Source organism: Pinus tabuliformis, chromosome 7, assembly GCF_031772625.1.
Source record: "Pinus tabuliformis cultivar Carrire ecotype Pingquan chromosome 7, CPIR1, whole genome shotgun sequence".
In the NCBI taxonomy this organism is placed as follows: Eukaryota; Viridiplantae; Streptophyta; class Pinopsida; order Pinales; family Pinaceae; genus Pinus; species Pinus tabuliformis.
The window spans coordinates 1,044,720,977-1,044,740,303 of NC_142293.1; positions in this window are offsets into that span (position 1 = coordinate 1,044,720,977).

Below are 19,327 nucleotides of genomic sequence, written 5' to 3' on the forward strand. Positions count from 1 at the left end.
AACCAAAACATAAAACCAAACCCTGAATTCATAACTAGCCTAAAATCTTCACAAAACAGAGACAAACTTTAAAGAGAGAGCCCTCTCTGATTACAGTTTGGCTAGAAGCTGTAATCCAAAGATTGGTTAGTGGTTACCCCGTCTGTATTCCCTTGGGAGTCAAAGGGAACAACCTGGGTGTTAACAGTACCAATCTTTTGCAACACCTTGTACGGACCATAATACTTTGGTGATAATTTATTATCCTTCTTAGCTTGCTTTAGGGACATTTGCTTATATGGTTGTAGCCGTAGGAATACCCAATCACCTACATCAAAACTTCTTTCACTGCGATGTTGATCTGCCTGTTGTTTCATTCTATTTTGTGCCAACAGGAGGTTATCCTTTAAGAGTTGGAGGACTTGTTGTTGATGTTCGATGTGATGTTCCACTGCCTGAACCTTAGAATTTTCTCTTAAATATGATGTGATGGATGGTGCTTGATACCCATAAAGTGCCATAAATGGGGTCATTTTTGTTGTTGTATGGAAGGAAGCGTTATACCACCATTCAGCCAGAGGCAACCATTTGACCCATTGTGTCTGTTTATCAGATACAAAGCAACGAAGATATCCTTCCAAACATTTGTTTACTATCTCAATTTGCCCATCAGATTGAGGATGATAAGATGAGCTATGAGCTAACTGAGTACCAAGACAAGAAAATAATTCTGTCCAAAAATTTCCAGTGAAAATGGGATCTCTGTCACTTACAATAATCTTTGGGTTTCCATGTAGCTTTTGAACTGTTTCCATAAATGCAGTAGAAACTGTACTGGCTTTAAATGGATGTGATAATGCACAAAAGTGTGCATACTTGGTAAGTCTGTCAACTACCACCATGATGACACTCTTTCCCTCAGACTTGGGTAAACCTGTGATAAAATCCATTGAAACCTCCTCCCAACGTTGGCTTGGAATGGATAAAGGTTGTAATAGACCCGGTGTCTTAATTGTTTCAACTTTATTTTGCTAGAAAACAAAACATTCCGCCACAAACTTTTGAATATTTGATTTAAGGCCATCCCAAAAAAATTCCTTCTTAACCCTGTGGTAAGTTTTTAAAAATCCTGAGTGCCCTCCTAAGGGAGAAGTGTGCAATTCCATAAGAATCTTTTGTTTTAGCTGGGAATTCTTACAGAGGTATAAGCGATCTTTGTACCATAACGAATCATTTTGCCAGCTAAATGTATCAGAAGTACTAGAATCTTGTTGTAGCTTTCAATAAGTGCCCACACTTCTTCGTCATTCTTCCATTCCTCCCTTGCTTCGTTTATCCAATCTGGTTGGATAATAGAAATGGCACACAACAATGCTTCCACATCCTCATCCTTTCTTGAGAGTGCATCTGCCACCACATTTTGCTTCCCTTTTTTGTAGATGATTTCAAAGTCATAACCCAACATCTTTGTGACCCACTTTTGTTGCTCTTCAGAGGATAATCTTTGTTCTAAAAAGTATTTAAGGCTATCATGATCCGTTTTTACCTTGAAGTGTCTTCCCATTAGGTAGGGTCGCCATTTCTTAAGTGCATGGAGTATTGCCAACATTTCCTTCTCATAAATAGCTTTGCTTAAAAACTTTCCCTTGATTGGACGACTTTCAAAAGCAATGGGTCTTTCATCTTGCATTAGAACAGCACCAATTCCATTTCCTGAAGCATCACATTCCACAATAAAGGTTTTTGTGAAGTCCGGTGTAGCTAAGACCGGTGCTTGGCACATTGCCTCTTTAAGATGTTCAAAGGCCTTTGTTGCTTCCGGAGTCCATGAAAATGAATCTTTCTTCAATAATGTTGTTAGAGGTGCTGCTATTCTCCCATAATTCTTAACAAACTTGCGATAATACCCTGTCAACCCAAGAAATCCTCGCAGATGCTTTATGGATGTGGGATTTTCCATTCCTTAATGGCTTTAATTTTGCTAGGGTCTACCTTAACTCCTTCATGAGATACAATATGACCCAAATATTCCACCTCCTGGACTCCAAAGAAACATTTGGATCTTTTTGCATATAATTGTTTCTCCTCCAATAGTTGTAGCACCCCGTCAACATGTTCAACATGATCCTTCCAAGACTTGTTGTAGATTAGTATATCATCAAAAAATACTAACACAAATTTTCTAAGGAATGGTTTGAAAATTGAATTCATCAAACCTTGAAATGTTGAAGGTGCATTGGTAAGGCCAAAAGGCATGACCAAAAATTCATAATGACCCTCATGAGTTCTAAATGCCGTTTTCAGAATGTTTTCAATCTTCATTCTGATTTGATGATATCCCGAACGAAGATCCAACTTGGTGAAGTAAATTGATCCATGCAATTCATCCAGTAATTCATCAATAACAGGAATGGGGAACTTATCTTTAATAGTGAGCTTGTTGAGCTCCCTATAATCCGGACACATGCGCCATGATCCATCCTTCTTGTGCACCAATACTACTGGAGCTGAGAAAGAACTTTGACTCAGTTGAATTATACCAGCCTCTAGCATTTCTGCAACCATACGTTCAATTTCACTTTTTTGGACATAGGGATATCTGTACGGCCTGATGTTTGGAGGAACACTTCCTGGAATCAGATGAATAGCATGATCATGATCACGCATAGGTGGGAGACCTTTTGGAGTCTCAAATACCTTGGAATGATTGTCCAGGACTTTTTGGAGATCTGGAGAAATAGATGATTCCAATGTGGAAACATCTAGCGAACATAATTGTGCAATTACACCTCTTTGCTCCTTTTTTAGAAGCTTTGTCATGCCATTAGAGCTGATTATCTTTCCTGGTTTCCCTGCAATACCCCTTAATTCAACTTCCTTTCCTTCCATAGAAAATTTGATGAAAAGTTCTTGAAAATTAAAAGCTATTGTACCCAAGGATTGTAGCCATTGGACTCCTAGTACAACATCAGCACCTCCCATTGGAATGGAAAGCATTGGGCTAGTCAATACATATTCTCCCATGGATAGCTTGATATTATGGCACTTTCCAGAGCAATTTATTGTTCCTCCATTTGCAATCATCACTTGACACTCTGGTGCTGGATATAGGAAGCAATTCAATTCTTTTGCTACCCTACAATGAATAAAATTGTGGGTGCTTCCTGAATCAATCAACACTATTACCTTTTTCTTCTTGATTTGTCCTTCTATCTTGATGGTTTGAGGAGTGGTAATTCCCGCCAATGCATTACAAGATATGGTCGGATTTATTTGTTCTTCATCTAGGCTTTGTTCCTGGAGTATATCTTCTTCTTTTGACCTTTCTTGCTCCTTTTCTTCTTCCTCTTCACAATCTATGTAGAATAATTTCTTCTCAGCACACTTATGACCTTTAGTGTATTTGCTATCACAACTGTAACAAAGCCCTTTTGCTCTTTTTTCTTCCAATTTTGTGGTGTCAACCTTATAGGTTGTGGAAGACTAGGGGCAACAACACTTCCGTCTTTATAGTTGTGAGTGGTATGCTTCCTGGTTGCCATAATTTTGCTTTCCATTTTTCTTGCTAACCTGAATGCCTTCTCTAATGAATCAGGTTCCCAAAGGCGAAAATCATGTTGGATATTATCCTTTAAAGACCCTATGAACACATCAATCCTATGCTCCTCTGGAATATCTTTTACCCTTATTTTCAATTTTTGGAACTCCTCAATGTGCTCCATTACTGAACCCTTTTGTTTGAGACTTATCAATTGGCTAAAAAAAGTGTTGCTTTTTGTATCTTCATAATGTGCTATCAATTCTTCCGTAAAAATTGCCCAAGTGATAAATTGTTTACGAGAGCAAAGCCATTGATACCATACAAACTGATTTGGTTCCAAATATACAGTTGCCATACGTACCTTTTGTGCGTTTTGCACATTATTGAGATCGAAGAATTGCTCCATCTGTAATATCCATGTGGCGGGATCCTTGCCATCAAACTTCCTCATATCGATTTTTGGAATATGGTGATTCTTCGATCCAACATTAACGTCTATGGAATCATGATTAACATTTCTTTTGTTCTCATCATGAGTTTCCTTTACTACCTTTTCACCATTAGTGACCCTTTCTTGTAGCAACTTCTTCAATTCTTTCATGTCTGTCATCAAATCTATCTTCAAATCTGCCATGTCTCTCTTGAAATCTATCTTTGAATCATCCATCTTAGCTTCCATGCCCTTTATCTTAGATTCCAAGCCATTTATCTTAGATTCCACGCCACTTATCTTAGCTTCTGTTAGCTTTTGTGAGCGTGACATTTGTTGCACTTGTTCTTGTAATTTTGATATATCATGTAGCATTTCTTCCTCTTCTTCATGAGTCATGCTAGAGCTTTCAGGTTCCTTACTAGGTGTTTGCATTTTCTTTCCTCAGGGCATCAGTTACCGATAATAATGCTTTACTATGCCCTTTGAATTCCGTTAAACCAAGCTTACACAAAATTTAAAAAAAAACTACACAACTTTTTTCACTTTATAGAAGCCTGTTATTGAATCTGATGTATCTCTGTAATTTCAGATCATCCAGTTCTGAAATTTCCACCTGTAGTATCCTTCTGTGTCCTCCTTCCAATGCCACAAGTCTGAGCCAAATTGGATTCTCCAAGGAAGAGTTATGTGAAATCTCCCACAGTGACTTGCTTTTAGACTGGTTCAGTAGATCGAACTTGTACGACGTACCACGAGTCACTGTTTCAACCTTTGAATCTAAAACACACATATACGAAACTACAGTTCGTCCTCTTTCTGTACCTTCTTACGAAATTTCAATCCGATCCCCAGAGAGAAAGTTATGACGATTTTCCCCAGGTCACATGTTTTGAATGTAATTCAGGAGTCTGCAAAAAGACCAACTTCCTCAGATCATATCTCCGCAAATATCACGCAAAAAGCTCTGAAATTTGGACCCAAGGTTCAGCGCGATGTCTTCTAAAATGGGTTTTTCTTGCGACTTCTGAAACATCACAGGAAAAAAGTTATAGCGAAAATGTCACGATGCCCTGTTTGGAGCAGCAAAACCCTAGAATCCAAAGCTCTGATACCAAATGTTATGAAACCAGCTCAAGAAAAGATAGAAAAGATAGATCAACGCCTTAGAATTCAGCCTCTTCGAGGGGAAACCTCCTTTACATTACATAAATGAACAATTCTTGGATGATACAAATGAAAAAACCTCCTTTCTATACATAGGAGTCTAAGGAGTCACAATATAATCCAGCCGACCTAACAATAATAATATAAAGCCACAAAAATAACAATAGAGGGATTCTATGGGGCACAGAAATAACAATATGGGGGTAATAGGGGCAGAACAATATAAATAAGGGGTATAACTACAATAGTAATGGGGTAATCACTAGTATTATAGGGACCCAACAGAAGATTTAGCTAATCCATTTCTATGCGGATGATAGGGAGTTGAGTGTCCCAAAGTAATATGATATTTATTACAAAACTCAACCATCTTTTTTGACTTAAAATCTGTTGCATTATCAATGATTAACTTACTCGGGCAACCAAAATGAGACAAAATATTATTCTCAAGAAATGAAACTATTACCGCATCCGTAGCTTGCCTGGTGGGAATAGCTTTGATTCATTTTGTGAAGTAATCCGTACCTGTGAGGATCCATCTATGTTGACCTGAAGAAGAAGGATGAATTTCACCAATAAAATCTAGCCCCCACTGCTGAAAAGGAGCACTCACCTCAATGGGCTTAAGCAGCAATGGCTGTAGTCTTTGTCTCCCTTCAAAAATCTGGCAATTATGGCAGCTCTTGACAGCCCTAAACACATCAGCGAATAATTTCGGCCAATAGTATCCAGACCTCAAAATTTTATTTGCCGTTGTTTTCAAAAAAAGGTGACCGCCACAATCGCCTTTATGGAAATCTTATATGACTTGTTTTTCTTCTTCTTCCACCAAACAATTTAACAAAATGCCACCGGGATCCTTCCAATAAAGTGCAGAATCTAAAACACAAAACTTAGCAGCCTTCAACTTAAGAGTTCTTGCTTTGTTTCTAGCCATCCCAGGTGGTGCAGACAAATTTTAAAGAACATATATGATATCTGAATACCATGGAGAAAGAACAAACATTTCTTATACCTGAAGTGAAGAGCTTTCATCATTTTCATCGGACAAGGCAGCGATCAAATTGATGTCTAAGAGACGCAGATTTGATTCAGCCATCAATTTTGCCAATCCCTGACCTTTAATTAGCTTGGTAGGCCTTATCTCCACATCATACTCCAACAAGGCCGCTATCCATTTGCCACGTCTTCCTTCCGGGTCGGTCTGAACCAAAACATCTTTGACAGCAGCATTAGGAATATAAGCTAAAATATGAGAATGCAGAATATACACACAGAAATCTTTGAGTGCTTTTACAAGTGCAAGGGCTTGTTTCTCGATAATGTTGTATTTCAAAGCAGCATCTCTTATGGTTCGGCTGAAGAAAGCAATGTGTTTTTCATGCTCTTCTTTTTTTTGCATTAACACAGCTGCCATAGTATGCTCCGAAGCAAAAGAAAACAATATAAAATCCCGAGTATAATCTGGGCTGATTAGAACCGGTGCTGAAGAAAGAATCAATTTAACTAAATTGAATGATTTCACTGCCTCTTCCATCCATGACACTTGGCTTTCCTTCTTAAGCATGATTATAATTTCTCTAAGGTGCTCTGCAAGATTAGGAACAAAATGGCGCAAAAAATTCATCTTACCATTGAACGATTGGATCTCGTTTTTATTCCTGGGCATGTTAATTTGCTGAATTTCTTCCACACATGCTGGATCAATACGAATGCCATCCTTTGAGATAAGGTTCCCAAGGAGTTTACCTTCATCCATGGCAAATAAACTCTTCTTGGGATTCAATGACACACCATATTTTTTGCACTTTTCAGAGACAATTTTCAAATGATGCAAGTGTTCATCATCTGATTTGGAAAACACGGTCAGATCATCAAGGTACACCACTAAGAATACATCTTTCTCATTAGCGAAAGCCAAGTCCATTGCCCGCTGAAAAGTAGCACCTGCATTCTTCAAACCGAAAGGAATTTTCACATAATGAAAGGTTCCCCACGGAGTGGTGAAGACTGTTTTGTCTCTATCATCTTCATGGACTAAAATTTGGTTATATCCAGAATAACCATTGAGTAGGGACATGCGGGATGTGCCAACTAATCGCTGTAGTATATGTTCCATTTTGGGCAGCGGATAATTATCCTTCAAGGAAACTTTGTTGAGGTTTCAGAAATCAATGCACAAACGAATCTCACCAGTTTTCTTATGCACCGGCACCAAATTTGATATCCAATCAGAAAAGCGGATGGGAACAATAATTCCTGATTTGTACAGCCTATTTATCTCTTTCTCAATTGATGGCAACAATTTTGGATTAAGCCTTCTTAACTTCTGTCTGAAAGGTTTTTGATTAGGCTTAATAGGAATGGTATGCTGAATTATATTTGTATCATACGTCTTCAAATCAGAATAGTCCCAAGCAAACACATTGACAAAAGATGACAAGAAGTTGATATATTTGGCTTTTACCTCTGGTGGCAATGTTTTAGAGATCTTTACCATCTTCGGATGCTCAGCTATTCCAAGATTCACATCTTCAACTCCTTTTTCTGTTGGCTGCAATGTTGGTTTGCGGGCTACATCATCATGATCAAAGAGCTCCTCTATAGGTATCAAGCCTTTAGGAATCACATTATCCTGGAGATGCAACACTTCCATTTGATTTACTCGTACATCAGTGCTACCGTCATCATGTTCTACATCCATTGAAGTATCCTTGAACTTACCTTTGCTTTCTAGAAAATCATTGATCTCCTTATCATCTTGGAAAACTTGCCAATGTCTTTGATTGTCTGGAACAGTCGAACGATGCATGACATGAATTTCAAATTTATTGCTGGAGTTCATAGGGATTTTCAAATTTCCAGCTACCTTAGCAAGTGCATCTGCAATGCTATTTTGAATACGAGGCACACATGTAAATGTATAATTTGAAAACACTTTCAAGATATCCAAAACAGAATTCCGGTAGGCCCGCATCTGTGGGTGTTTTGTTTGATATTCTCCCTTAACTTGCTTGATCACTAATTCAGAATCACCATATACTGCAATCCTCTTAGCATTTATCTTTCTTAGAATTTTCAGACCAGCGATCAAAGCTTCATATTCAGCTTCATTATTCGAACAATCAAAAGCAAGCTTGTAAAAACATACATGCACATTACTAGGCACTTTGTTTGAAGCAGAAAAAGGACTACGTACCCAAATACCAATCCCAACACCATGATTACCCATTGCTCCATCAAAATCCATGGTCCACAAACCATCTTCCTCTTCTACCAAGTGCTGAAAAGTTGTTTGTTGTGAGTTTTCTGGTTGTTGTCCATTACCTCCAGCTGATTGCTCAATGACGTTTTGCTATTCTTGTCGTTCTTTCTTCAAAACTTCTCTAAAATTCTCTGCTATCTCTGGAATATCATCTACTACAACTAACTGACTATCAATATCATTGAAACTATCTGAATACAAAACAAAAGACTCTAGATCTGTATGTACATAACTGATGGGATGATTAATTGTTTTCTCCTTGTTGGTGATCATGTATTTCATTTTCTGTTCCCGGTACAACTTTCTCATTTGGCCAAACATAGGAATCGTTGCATAGGAGAAATCAAGCTGTATTGTTCCTTGTAATTTTGCGCCCCAAGATCTGGAAAGGAGCATACCAAAGTGGGGAGGAATGTCAACCATGACAACATCCATTAAGACATTCTTTGCAGGGATCTGATCCAAACTTACAACCAAGTCTTTAATTAGCCCAATACATCTCACCCTGGTGGAATCAAAAGAATAAAGATCATGATATATCCTGGTGATGTCCAAATCCAACTTCTCCATGATAGCCTTCGGCATAAGATTGTGAGAGGCACCAGTGTCAAACATAGCATTGTGCAACACAAACTCATGCACTCTCAAACTGATATAAAAAGGAGGTACTTCAAACTCACCATTCAATGCTGGTCCAAATATTAATTCCAGTTGATCATCTTCTACACTGACCATATCAAACATTGGGTCAAAATTCAGAATTTTGGAGACTTGACCTCTATAGCTACTGTTCTTCATGAGCTCAGTCAAAGGAATAGATACTTTCAATTTAGAAATTTCATTTTCTAAACTAAAAGTAGAAGTCTTATCCACTTCTTTGGCCGGAACATCTTTCTTTTCAGGTTTATCCTTTGATACAATGAGTTGATTTACCTTTTCATTTGCTAGTGGAGGCTTGCTAGTCATAGGGTCAGCACTCTCTTTCCCTTTCTTTGATGTCGTCGGTGTTTCATCTTTAGATGCTGGAACTTCTTTTCTTTTCTGAACTGGATTGATGGGAACATTTCTGCCTCTAAGTGAATACTGACGCAGTTGGGCGGACAAAGCATGTATGTAACCTCTTTGATACTCATCCGACTCTTCCTCCAAAACTATATCATTTGCCAAGATAAAATCTACATCATATTGTATTGCTGAACTTGTTGCCTTTTCATCATCTTTAGTGATAAATGTGGGCATATCATCGGGAGTGAAGAAGTGATTTTCTTCTCCAACTACATTATCTTCATCATCTGACTTGGGACCAACAAAATCCTGCTGAAGAGGTGTCTTTACCTGCTGCTGTTGTGATTCCGTGTCTTGTGCTCGCTGCTCACGCTGTTTGATCCTAAATTGTGGCTGTTGTTGACCACAGAAATTAGGATTTCAAATCTGCGGTTCAGGATTATCAAGTGCTAGACTTTCAATCATCTTTTCTACCTTGCGGAGAACTTGATCTGATGTAGAGGCTTCTTCTTTTATTGAGACTTTCTTCTCGGCTTTCATTCTTGCTCGCTTATCATTCAAGTTTGCCTCAACACTAACAGTAATTTTCTGCATTTCTTCTAAGGTAGCCGGATCTCTCTCCCTTAGTTGATAAGCCATGTCCATATCAAAACCATTCGAGAACTTGAGCAACGCTGATTTTCTAGTTGGTTTTAAATCATCTGGAATTTCATTATACACTGCATTGAATCTAATGCAATAGTCTTGAACAGACTCTCCAAGATTTCGTTTGATCTTAGTATATTTAGATTTGATTTGTAGTGGATCTTTCTTTACTTCCCAACATTCTAAAAACTATCTCTTCAGATCTTCTAATGTAGGAACACTTCTGGCCGGCAAAGCTCTAAACCATTTCCTTACATCTCCACCAGAAGTCTGCACAAATAGCCTTATGGTCACATTTTCTTCATCAGTCTCATGGAGATCAAAGAAATCTGCCATTTTGTCGACATGCTGTTGAGCTGTGATATTCTGAGATGTACCATCGAACAAAGGAATTTTACTTTGATAATCTGCAGGCATGTCATTTAAAACTTGAGGAAGAGTGAGAGGTGTGAACCAAGCAGCCATTGCTCTTAGAGGATTTGGTCTGGGAGTTGTTGGAGGAGTGGATGCAGCTAAAGTATGAGGAGTGTGGGGAGGTCTATGCGGAGGAAAAGCCATGTGAGATGAAGAAGGATAATTTGTTGTATACTTTGGATAAGTGATTATAGGTTGTTGGGGAATAGTGGGAATGAAAGGGGGTTCGGTAGGAACTTTTGAGGTGGAAGCCGTGATAGAAGATCCAATGTTTGCAGATGCATCTTCTAGGAAATCAGCAAGGCTTGAAAACTGAATGTCTCTTTGAAGGTGCTGCAAGATAAAATTTTCAATCAACTTATTGTTTCTTTCAACTTCAAGGGCCGCAGCAAAATCAGGATTTGGAGCTAGAGAATCAAGTGTACTTTCAGATTTGGTTTTAAACAACGACAATTCAAACCTTTCGTCAAAATCAAGTTCTTCAAGATATTTAAAAATTGCAGGACATGAGTGGGATTTAAACACGGGAGTCACAGAGCTCTCTTGACGTAGAAGTCTTGGAATCAAATTGGGATTCTCGTAAACAGGAGGAGGATTAGGATCCGGATTAGCTCTGGTATATCTCTTTGAAGCCAGCGTGTTATTTTCACGAAATCAAAGGAACATAAACAACATTTTCAGCCTATCAAACCCTAAGCTTATCATCCAGGATCTTAGAGTTTGCAGATGTACTGGGGTGTTTCAAGTGTCATAATTACAAGCTAGACCGGAGATTCACTGAAGTAGCGTTTATCTACTTGCGCTAATGCAAAGCAAAAGCGTTTCGAAGGCTACCTGGCTAATTTTCAGGCTCCATCTGTAGCTTATAAAACAAATGACATTAACAAACAAACCATTTGTCCTCAGTATGGTCGCTACTATGTTAGAGCCTAGATTTGTCTCAGGCTGAAAAGACAAGGTTCTAGGTCCACATCAAACCACGCTCAGCCTCGTAGCTAGCCCTACGAGGACAGGAGAGGGCTCTCTCCGGGTCAATCTCGGAAAAAGGTTAACGATGAGGCTCGAGATGACTAAATTTGTAGTTGATCTTAGGCTAGGTATGAAATAAAAGGAGTTTGAGGTTTATTTTTGGGGTTTTTGATGAATCAAAGGAAAAGGCAATTTCGGGTGCGGGGATGAGACACAGTTTTTGCAGAGGTCTACTTGGGGAAAGGTAGGCGATCATCTTGATGCTTTTAAAGAGAATTAATGGGTAGATCTGACTGGTGAGAAGCTAAGGAGAGAAAGAAGCTTTCAAGGATTCTCCCTAAACAGACGAAAACATGGAAAATCAAACAAACTTAAAGGCAGAGCATAACAATCTATGGATTCTACCTTAACACTTCATTTGTTCAATTGCAGAAGATGAAAGAAGGAAAATGATACACATTAACAACTTACAATTACAGAAAGAATCACACCATCAACACATAAAGCCACAAGGATCCCAAACAGTGCTGCAAAACCCTAGTCTTTCCTTTGCCAAAAATGCAGAAATGAATGTACAATAGGGTGTCAAGATTTTCCCAAGAGTCCAACCCTGAAAATGACTTGAAAATTGCACAATATAGGCAAGCCAACATCTTCCCTTGCCTCTAGGGGTCGATCTCATCATTATAGGAGCTGTTTCAACCAATTCTAAACAAAGCACTACAATCTAGGCAGTCAAAACAACTTTCCTCTATAAGGTGGGAAACTGATTCATTCATTAAATTTTCACTCTATTGGTGAATGAATCTTCTAGATCAAGTAACTAAGTGTCAAATTACATCATGTTTCAATCTTTACATCAAGAAAAATTCAAAAATTACATCACAAATTAAAACTGGTCAAACTAGCCGAGTTTTTGAGCTGAAGGATGAAAAATAGGGAAAAAACGCTATATGCACCGCACTACTTTGCTGCTGTTTTTTAGGTACCTGTAGGAGTCCAAATTGAGCTCAGGTTGGCTTGTTGGAAAGCCCTTTCCGTCTACTATCCAAACCAAGTGGAATTTTCAAAATTGGTGTCCATTTTCCCCTCCAAAGGTGCATTCTCCCAAGACTGCTTCCTGTGTGTCCAAATAGGGGCAGTGAGGTCATTTTTTGCATGTTTTTTGACCTTTTGAGGAGCCAAAAATTTCCAAAACTTCTTGTCCAAGTACCAAAATTCATGATTTCTCATGAAAAATCAAAAACTGCAAGCCATTTGTGATTTGGAGCTCCCAATCCTATGGGTCGTGCAAGTGCGCTGCGCATATAGGGAAAAAACTTGTTTTTTAAATGCAAAAATTTCAAAATGACCAAAAATGCCCCAAATCTCTTGAAATTTGGGTTGGAGTTCCTTCATCAAGTGTGATTATGAGCTGAAGAGGCCTCGGCCAAAATCTGAAGACGATCGAGCTCCATTTGCTTCTTTTGCTTGCGGATTGCCTTCTTCAATTTTGCCTTTAGATTTCTTATCCGAGCCTTGCAAACTTGGTTCCATGCCCTGTAGTGAACAACCATATGTCTCAACAATGCGTTATCTCTATCGGCTTTGCTCAGCCGCTTCTCCAACTAAATGTTGACCCTTTCGAGATTAGACTCTCAATCCTCATTGACCTGTCGCTCTAGAGAAGTGAATTGAATCCTCCTATGCCAGGCAGCTTGGCGATTCTCTCAGATGTTCTGTAGCTCCATGATCGCATGTTGATCTTCAAGCTGCTTATTTCTCTGTTCTAGATACCTGATGTTCCATTTAGCCATCTCCAACTGGATTTCCAAGGCTTGAATGTCTGTTTCTTGCTCCTCAATCATCATTCTATATCTAGACTTCTCTAAATCCGTAGCTGTCTCAACATCAGGAATGATAATGAAATCTGATGGCTCACCTGAAGGCCCTTTCTCATGCATATTTCCCTTGTCCTGTACGTTTACCTGTGGTGTTGATGTCAGAAGCGAGGCCCCTTCCACGCCAGGTGGAGATAACACTCGCTTTGCTGCTGCAAACAAAGGTCTGGTACCTTTCGGATAGCCTCTCTGATATGTAATGAAGCTAGGCCTGGTCTCATGGTGCTCATACTGCTGAGAAGGTTCACCCTCATTTTTCACCTCTAATACTTATCGTGAAGCTTTGAAGAAATCACGTGAGATAAAGTCATCCCAGGTGATGCCCTGCAAACCAAGCTGATGAACCACCAAAATCTTTATAAGCGCAAAATGATATACACTGTTGAGTTGTTGTTGAGGGGTTCTACGTTGTATAAAGGTTACCATCCTTTCTATATTCTGGTAGACGAAATATGGAATGTTCATCATCCGCACCCTGGTGAAATGCATAAGTAACCTGATGTGATAAGCATAAAGACGAGAGAAACGTCCCTCACAGCTGAAATATTTCATGATCAATCTCATGAGAGGAGCATACTCATCTTTCAGGTACCTGAACGGGAACACTCTTTTGAGCTGCCTCAAGCAATTGGGTTTGATATATGGCTCATAATGCTGCTTGTCAATCTGCTATTTTTTATGCCATAGTTCACCAATATTTGGTATACATGTTGCTAGCGAAACAGTTTCTGGTGTGAGTGTAAAGGTGACCCCAACCAAGGTAGATTGGTCTCCGTGCAAATGCAAAACAAAAAGATGAGCCAAATCATAATGAAACTGGACCTCAGCTACCTTTTGACAAAACTCATAGCATGACTGATGCTCAAAGCACTACATAGCAAGAGGACAGGCATGCAGTTCTATAAGGGTGACTGGTTCTTCCCTGACATGTTTGCCACTTTTACGAGGCCTCCGGGGTTCTTGTTCACCTATGTGAGAATCACTTTGGGTTTCTACCTCATATTCTGATGAGTGACCAGATGACATCACTGTTGATATATAAACTGCCTCAAATGAATGCTGATAAGTGAAACTGCTGTTTGCAACTGAATATGGATTGTTCCTTTGATTTTAACAATGTTGAGACCAAGGGGAAACAATGTACAAGGGATATTAGGAAAGGGAAAACATCAGGGAATTATGGAATTTTGAAATGAAATGTATTTAGGGATAGGAGGGGAAATGTAAATATGAGATTAGGGTTTTAGGGTTTGGGATATTAAATAAGATTAAGGAGTTTTTTATAGAGGTGGGAGATTAGGATTTCATGGATTGTAGTGTAGGGTTAATGAGGGAATTGATGGAGGGAATTAATGAGGAAATATGATGAGTGGATTTGGGAATGAGGAACAAAGGAAAATTGGGAAAAAACATAACCTTGGTAACAAATTGTTTCCAAACCCTACAACACTTTTATATTGATAAAGGGATGCTTTCAAAATTCGGTCTCCACGGCAGTCATCCACGAACCCATCACATTCACCATTAAAAACAAAACCAAGGCAATGGAGGCGAGCCTACCTGACAAATTGATCTGAAGAGGAGACAATTTGATGAAGTTTCGGACAAGTTACGGGCTCCAAACTGTAAGCGCCGCGCTCCTTACCCAGTGCGCCACGCAAGTTATATGCACCGCGCTAGTTATAATTTACACTGGCCTGGATGTTTGTGTGCGCTGCACAAGTTATGTGCGCCGCGCAGCTTGTTATATGGGCCGCGCAGGGGAAATGAGTACCAATCCACTCCAAAATGCTCAAACGCTACTTGCAATTGTTTTCTCCTCCTTTGGCATGCACAAATGACTTGAAACTTCATTGAAAACCCTTATATAGACACCAATTTGATTTTTGCCTCTTTCATAACCCACTTTGTTATGTTTTGCAATTGACACTTTTTCAGGATTAATAGAATTTTGACCTTTTTGTTTCCTCTTAAAATTTGGTTGAAATAATGATTTTCTTCGACAAATTTTTGCAGGGATAGCTATGATATGATCTGGCAAAGGAGACCAGGGCTACACTGGGACATTTCAAGAACTGAAATTTTTGAAAATTTATTACAAAAATGAAATATTGGCTTATCTTCAAAACAAAGTTTTGAAGAGAAGTCATAATCTATCCGTATAATGATAAAAATATCTGAGATAACAATCTAAAAAGGGACCTCCCACTGGCCTGGTGGCTTTATTTAAACTTTATCAAAGACCTTATCGACTTAACCCTAGACCTAATGACTGAAAAACTGTTTATGACCCAGAGACTGAAACATGACTGCAAATGACTGTTTCAAGACTTAATTTTTAAGAATAGACCTGAGCCAATAGTTCCAAGCACGAGGGGAATGAGTGACACAAACATCTCCGTTAGATTTATGGCATGCTTCTAACGAAATGCAACTGATCGAAACTGATGAGACACCTAAACATGAAATGCAAAAAAGAGTTTTGATCTCTGACGGAGGGATAACCAGACCGACTCTAACAGGTAGAACATTTGAAACTTCTATTATGGGACCATTTTCATGACCTTACTTTGTATTTCCTTTACTAGATTTGCAAGAGTGACCTCATCCACACCCATATCTTCTGTATCTTTTTTAGCTCCCTTTTGAGAAGATTGTTCCTCTTTTATAGTGTTATTATGTGGCTTCTCATAGCTTGGTTTTGGGGCATTTATTTTTGTTGGGTTGTGATCTATAGTTGGGTCAACCAAGAAGGTTTATGAAATAAAGACATCTTCCATTTCTAGATCATCACAAAGAAACAAACTTGTAAGAGAATTTAGGAGCGTCTTTGGATTGATGAGTTTCCAAGTGACGTGTGTTCCTTATGCAAGTGGTGACTTCCTCAAAGACTTTTCCATCATTTTTACTTACCTAAGTTGGAGGAGATTCATGCTAGATCAAGGGGAATTTGCAAATAGGTGGTCGTACTCGTGAGATATCCGACAATGAAATGGGACCGTGTTCATAGTCTAGGGTTTGTTAATGAAACTTTTCATGATAATAGAGATTTGTGGAGGTTGACAAGCACTCCAGGATGTTCATATATATGAAAATGCAAGCATATGAGGTGCATTGACACTTCTTGGTTGCTTATGATACATTTACAAGAATTACAATTGTGTTCCCTATACCCTCTAAGGCCTCTTCGTTCCAAAATTCCGTGTGGAGGGAGAAGTTTCAAATCCATACTGGAGCATATAAAAATTCATCATTCTCCAAATTGTGGCACTCCTTCCATAATCATATGAGGAGGCATGCCTTATTGATGAAATAGGGTCCACTTTCAAAAACCCAATTATGTTATTCCATATTTTTGAATATAACCATGGAAAACACTTTGTCCTTGAGCTTTAGATCTATTTGGTCCTTGTTTTTCCATTTGTTTTGAATCTAGCTTACCAGAGCTCTCTCCATTAGTCATAGTCATATGAACTTGTATATCAAGGAGGAATCCCTAATATATTGTGTTCAATCCTCTAATATTCAATATCTAACTTCTAGTTTAGGGTTTTTCGACAATTCTTTGGGTAGGCATCTACCCTGGTTATGGTTATACCAGTAGGCCCCCATGGGAGTTTTGTCTCCACCTCCATATCGAATTATTCAACATGTGCTTCTGAGTCTAATGGTGATTGTCAAGGTGTGGTTGATGCATTATCATTGGTGGCACTATCTCTTGAGACAACATTTCGATAGAAGGGAGTTGTGACCCATCCAAACAACTGTGTCATTTTGACACTTGAGAGAAGGGTGACATGGAAGATTGTGTGAAATCCATAAGAGGAACATGAAAATGAAGAGGGAAGGTGTTGAAAGAGAATACCAACATGCATACACGCCAATATATATGATATATATTCTTTTGATTAGTTTTTCAATGAATATTAATATAAAATTAAATATGTGGAACTATGTTCATGTGAAATAATGAAGGCTGGGATCTTCAGGATTATTGCAAATCTTGGTAGGAAAGAAAAACAAGGAAACTTATTTGCTTATATGTTTTGATAAAATAAAAGTCATGTCATTGAGGTTTTTATTGAAATTGCTTTTTGAATGTTTAAATTACTGTAATTCTTCAAGAAGAAAAATTTAAAATGTTTTTCAGTTTAGATGTGTTGGTGTTTATTGTATTATTTAATTAGATAAGGATAGTGAAATAGATACATAACAAAGAAATTTGGTTTACGGGATTCATTCCAAATTTTTTATACAAAATTCAAAATGTTTAATTATTCAACTTAACTTTCACAAAAAAATATTTTATTATATATATATATATATATATATATATATATATATATATATATATATATATATATATATATATATATATAGTTTAAATGGAAGTTTTATATTCCTTACTTTTTTTTTAAATAATAATTTTGGTATGAAACATTGTATTTTTATTGATATTAATTTAATCCTTTTGTTATTGGTGACATGTATAATATTTTTTATTCTAGAGTTTAGGCTTCTGTGATCCATATCAAGTTAGAGAAAGATTCTTCGGCGAAAATCACATGGAATCTCATTTTTCGACGCGTTTCGAACCAACTAGTGTGGTTCATCGTCAGGACAAGTTGAAGAAACAGATCTAGCTCATCATTCTAAATAGTCTGAGTGGAGCCTCCAATAGCTATTAGAGATGATAGCTGTTGGAGGCTCCGCTCAGACTATTTAGCATGATGAGCTAGATCTGTTTCTTCAACTTGTCCTGACGATGAACCACACTAGTTGGTTCGAAACGCGTCGACAAATGAGATTCCATGTGATTTTCGCCAAAGAATCTTTCTCTAATTTTTTATTCTATTTTAAAAATCACAAATTTAAATGATGTGGAGATTTTCTTTTATTTTTTGTTTAAATAGGATGAAGTTTGTAACACTTATCAATTCTAAGTAAAAAAAATAAAAAAATCGTTGCCATAAAATAAAATAACCCTTATTATGAACCATATAATTTTAGAACCTTTCAATGAATTTTTTTACTTAGAATATGTGTCATAAACTTACGCAGTTAACTAGATTCTAATCACATCATTTTGTAAGCTAGCTTATGATTGTGGTACTACTGTGCTTAAAGCAATATTATGTTCACTTAATATCCTTTACGGGTGTTGGGTGGGCACTAACTATCCCGTAGTATAGTCATCATGAGGAGTTTCTCAAGGGTTCTATAGATCAAACACCTAGAATAATGTTTGTCGTTGATCATGTAGGGTTACAATCCTATGGTCACAATTTCTCAAAAGGTGACAAGGGAAAATTACCAGGATTTCCCTCAGATTATGTTGCTCATTTGAAAGGAAAATGAACCATGAGCGCTCTACAATGAACTCTTCAGGTAAATCATTCTCTGTTTGATTACGTGACTCATTCTGGTTTCTTCCATGAGGTTGGTCACTTCAATATTAATCGAGGGAAAGTTGGTGGAGTTTTGGTCTGGAACCTACAGGGTTTAGAATTGCGAGAAGCCATTCTATTCAATTCCACTCATATTTGTAAGAGATTTCGTGTAAGATAAGTTAAAATTTACATTTCGAAGTTGGATTTTTATCTCTCATTTATCTTTGCGTATTACGATGGTTTCTTGCACTAAGGGTTGCAAATTTAAGGTTGTAGAGGACCGGTGAGGGTTCAACATCAGACAACTCCCCGGTGATGCAAAATTCCCTAAGCATACTTGATTTATTTCTTTTATTATGATTTTTGTATCCAGATGAATTAATTATTGTACCCCCTTTATTTACAAGTTAACACTCGAGTAATACTTATGAAAAAATAAATCGGTTTTCTTCAGACATTTTCTGTTTGCAAGGGTTTTGATGTCGTAATGCCTTGACTTAAGGTTTCCTTCTACTACAGGTACTTATGCATCTGAGCTTCTCTTTGATGGAGTAGGAACCTGTTTATTATTCTGTATGTATCTCAATTAGGTTGTGGCAGAAATTTCATATGTATATTTATGTAATTTTCTCTTTTAAAGAC